The sequence below is a fragment of the Gossypium hirsutum genome, chromosome A06 (genome assembly GCF_007990345.1).
Source record: "Gossypium hirsutum isolate 1008001.06 chromosome A06, Gossypium_hirsutum_v2.1, whole genome shotgun sequence".
NCBI classification, from domain to species: Eukaryota; Viridiplantae; Streptophyta; class Magnoliopsida; order Malvales; family Malvaceae; genus Gossypium; species Gossypium hirsutum.
In genome coordinates, this window is record NC_053429.1 from 50,316,205 (window position 1) to 50,321,169 (window position 4,965).

Here is a 4,965-nt window from a genome sequence, read left to right on the forward strand (position 1 = left end):
AAATAAAATTAAGCTATCATTGTTGTAAACAAGAAAAAAGAACACATAGCAAACCTTCTTGAATTAAATTAAAGTAAGAAAGATTAAACACAATTCAAAGTGGCTGTCACTCAAGACTCTGATTGATGAGGGCTCCTTCATTTCTTTGCTTTGCTCCTTTGCTGATGGCTCTCCAAGGTGGCCGACCAAGGGTTCTTTAAGAGGCTAATTTGCTCAAAATCTTTATGCAAAGATGATGATAGGCGTGAGGGCTAAGAAAGCTAAGAGAATTGAGAGAGAAGAAAATGATGAATGAGTGAGGGATGAATGAGGGATGATAGAAAAAGTGAGAAATGGGTTCTTATTTATAGGTGAGGCATGGGAGCTAGTTTGCCAAAAATAGGAGTGTCCATCTTCAAAACTCCTTCCAAGGGTGGTCGGCCATGAATTGAGGGAATGTGTCTGATTTTGCTTGATCCTTGGTCAATTTAAGTGCCACAACAACTCAGGATTAAGACTCGATCACCAGCAAATCTTCGAGCAAATCTCTGATTTCTTCAACTCTTCAAAGACCTTGTGTAATTAAACCAGAAGATGGTTTATGAACCTCCATATTCAGCCAAATTTTGGGTTGACTTGGCCCTCCATTTGGACGGTTTTGTAATCAAATTAAAGCTCTCAAACCTGTCCAAAAAAAAATCAATAAGTTAGAGGACCAAAGAATTAAATTTTACCAACTTAATTAAATTAATTAAAACCCAAATTATTAATGAAATATTTTAAAATGAATTATTAAATATAATTTTATATTTTATTATTTAATTTAATCATGCATGGCCCACTTTATGTCATAAAAATATAATATGCTCAATTTAATATAAAATAAGCCATTTTATGCATGAAAACTATATAATAAAGCATAAAATCACATTTTAATAATTTCTGTCCTGTTTTCATATTTTCATCTATTTCATTAATTTATTAAACAATTACTTGGTTTTAACAACAAATTTAAGTAAAAAGGTGTTAATTTATATAGGAAAAATCCTATATATTTTTCAGTTTACACACCCCCAAACTTAAATCGTTGCTCGTCCCGAGTGATGTTCATGCACAGCACAAGGTCTCGCTAAAGAAAAATTGCTAAAAGTGTAAACTGCATCAATCATTGCCCCATAATCATGTATTAATAAATTCATGCTCATCGATCTTCTTCATTAACAAGTAATTCATATGCAACCATTTTGAAAATTTTATACTAAGTTTCAAGGTATGCCAACATGAATCATAGTATGTATATACGTCACAGCCATAGATAATATTCTTTCATTCAATATAATTTCTCATCAATCAAGCAAAACAATCACAAGGCTTATTTATAATCATCATATGTTAAACTTAGGACTTTCTCTCGACTAATGTAGGTGACATAATCATCAAATCAATAGGTCTTTTATAAGGTTGTAATGGGGCTCGGTCAAAGGCAGGGATTTTAAGAGATGGGATATTTCTATTTCAAGATCTTAACCTTTAACTTTGTCTTGGTTTCTCATAATACAACCTTTTGCTCTACGTGAAACTTTGGAACACCCCCAAACTTATTTTGAACTTAAGCTCATACATTTTTTTCCTTTTTGAAGACTGAGCAAACTTTTCTTCGCCCTCTTTTTTTTATTATAAGCATGAGCACATACATCTTTATGAAAATTTCCTCAAATGTTGATTACCAAGACAACTTAATTTAAGATAGGTGCACAAAATTAGAATAACTTACAAAGATGGTAATGTGGCTTGTAATGTAGGTTCATTGCAATAAACAGGCCTTTAAGCTCATAATTATAATTTCAAGGGTCTAATATCACAAGGTGGGCTTGAAAAGGCTCAAACAATCCAAAGAAAATGGTACCTTAGGATTTCGCCTCCAGAAAGTTACTAAGTCAATTCTAAAGATATATCTTCATGTATGTCTAATCTCAAAAGAAACTCAGTTTTCATGGAAAACATTATCGAAGACTAAGATCACACAATCATTTCGTTCTTCATGAAAACATACAGTCATTTAGATAAAATCATCATTCATGCTTGCATACAAGCTATCTTATTAACAAAGAATTTCTCTAAACATTCATTTATTAAAACATACTCATGAAAGAAATAATTGAAACATACTTGAAAATTTGAGCAGCAATTATTTGCCTTACCCCCTTTAAAAAGAAGCAATGTCTTCATTGCAAGAATAAAGTAATGAATGAAAACTGAACACCAAGTAGGGTTAAAAAGAAAGAGAGGTGAGTCATTAAGGCTACTTAAATACCAAGTCTTTCCTTATAATCCAATCCTAGACATGTTCATTCACATTACCACATCACTTAGTCTTTTTCTTTCTAAAAGAAGCATTTATTCATGCTTGCTATGTTTTATTTTGCATAAATTAAATCCTAGTTACTAAAGAAACAAATTCCTAAAGACCTAAAATAAATAATAATAAAAAGACAAGAAATCCCCCATTTTATTCTTTTGACTCATTCCCCTTGTCTTCTGATAAACTGTAATTTATACATATTTCTATCTCATGCTTAGCACATTTTATGGATGATTTTTCCTTAGATTTGGTGAATTTGGTGCTCCTAATGCATTAATTTCATATTTTATACTTAGGTGAGCATAAGAGAGTGAAAGGGACGAGAAACGGCCAAAAATGGAGAAAATGGGCTAACGTACAAAATCAACACGGCCTGGACCTCCTCACACAGGCAGACCACACAGTCGTGTCAATTTGGCAGAATCAAAGCACGACTCACACAGGTGGACCACACGCTTGTGCCTATTTAACAGTCTTGACCACGGCCTGAAGTAATCGCACACGGGCGTGTTACACGGGCGTGTCCTTATCGAGCCCAAATTGAGTCCAATTCAGAAAAGGCTAATTTTGAGGGTTCTTAGGCATTCTAAAGCCTATAAATACACCCTATAAGAGGAGGAAAAGGGGGATGCAGAGGAGGAAGCAGGGAACTGCTCAAGGAAAGCCGATTGATCCATCTCAGAAGCCAGATTCATCAACAAGACTGAAGATCTCCCATCAATTTTCCTTTAGGAGTTTTGGGTTTTTTCTTTATGTCTTGTATTCATTATTCTTCTGAGATGTTTACCTTTTTAGTTATGAACTAAAACCCCTAAATAACTAAAGGGAATGAAACCTAAGACAGATCTTGTTATTATTATCTGAATTGTATGATAAATATTTGACTTGTTCTTAATTATGTGTTCTTAATTCTTATTTTGATATTCCAGGATATTGATTCAATTTAAGTTCTTATTCAGAGGAGGAATAGACCCTTTCTAAGAGTACATTTGTCATAATTCAGTGGAGTTGATTGTGCGCCTAGAGATAGGGTGACAAGATTTTCTCAGATTAGGGTGAAACCTAATAAGGGGATCCATAGATTGAGTTAATGCAACCCTAGGGAGTTAATTAGAAAGAGATTTCAATTATTCAACCTCGTGTTAGACGTTTTTAGTCTCGAGAGGGATAATAATATAACTTAGGGATTTCTACGGATCAAGTCAAATGAATAAATCATCCGATTCAGAGTCAAATAACAAGTGAAGTCTAGGTGGATTTTTCCTTAGGTATTGTCTTAATTCAGTCATTTTTCCAAAAGTAATTCCCCAATTCGATTTTTTGTGTATTCTTAGTTTAGTTAATTAGTTAGTTAAAACAAACCCCATTATTCTTAGGCTAGATAATAAAAAGATAGTCATTACTAGTACTTTTAGTTCCTTTGGGTTCGACAATTCGGTCTTGCTAAAGCTATACTACTGTTTGATAGGTACACTTGCCTTCATTGTGATAATAGTTAGTTTCAAGAACGATTCATTATAAATATTTAAAACCTGTCACGAATATCATGTAGCAAGTTTTTGGCGCCGTTGCTAGGGAACTAAGATATTAGGACCACTCGATTTTTATTACTTTAGCCATTTTACTTTTATTGCAATTTAAATTTTTATTTTCTTTTCTAAATCTTCATTTATTTTCCTCTGACAGGTTTTTCTAGTTTATGACCAGGAGAAACCCGTCAGGACCATTACTGTTTGACAGTGAGATCAATCGCACAGTTCACAGAAACCAGAGAGAAATAAGGCGAAGCTTAAGATACACAGAGAACGAGCAAGAGGACGATATTCAAACCATAACCAAGGAGATGGTTGAAAATCAGGAAAAACTGATACCTCTTGCGATTGCTGTCAATCCAATAAATCAGAATCCTGCTCCGCGCACTATGTATGATTATGCTAAACCTTCTCTAACAGGAACTGAATCGAACATAGTTAGACCTACTATTGCTGCAAATAATTTTGAACTGAAACCTAACAAAATTCAAGTGATACAATAGTTTGTTCAGTTTGATGGTTTGCAAGACGATGATCCCAATGCTCACTTGGAAATTTTTCCTAGAATTTTGCGATACCTTTAAAATTAATGGCATTTATGATGACACCATTTGCCTTCGGTTATTCCCTTTTTCATTAAAAAACAAAGCTAAACAGTGGTTGAATTTGTTGCCACAGGGGTCAATTACTACTTGGGAACAAATGACCGAAAAGTTCTTATTAAAATACTTTCTGCCGGCTAAAATGGCTAAATTACGTAATGATATCTCTTCTTTTTTACAGATGGATTTAGAAACACTCTACAATGCATGGGAGAGATATAAGGACCTTTTAAGAAGGTGCCCTCACCATGGGTTACTGCTTTGGCTACAGGTTCAAACGTTTCATAATGGCCTGAATCCTTCGACCCGGCAGATGATTGATGCAGCCGCTGGAGGAACCATCAATAATAAGACACCTGAAGATGCCTATGAATTTATAGAGGAGATGTCACTGAACAACTATCAATGGCAAGTCATGAGGACAAAGCCAACGAAAACAGCCAGTGTCTATAACGTCAATTCGGTCACCATGCTCTCTAATCAGGTAGAA

General features: G+C 34.2%; 1 non-coding gene across 1 annotated transcript; it reads right to left on the reverse strand.

The window, feature by feature from the left end:
• Window positions 1-4,623: 4,623 nt before the first annotated feature.
• Window positions 4,624-4,730, reverse strand: LOC121231661 (small nucleolar RNA R71). Its single transcript, XR_005929717.1, has one exon. It is a non-coding gene; the product is annotated as a small nucleolar RNA R71 (small nucleolar RNA).
• Between the last annotated feature and the right edge of the window lie 235 nt (window positions 4,731-4,965).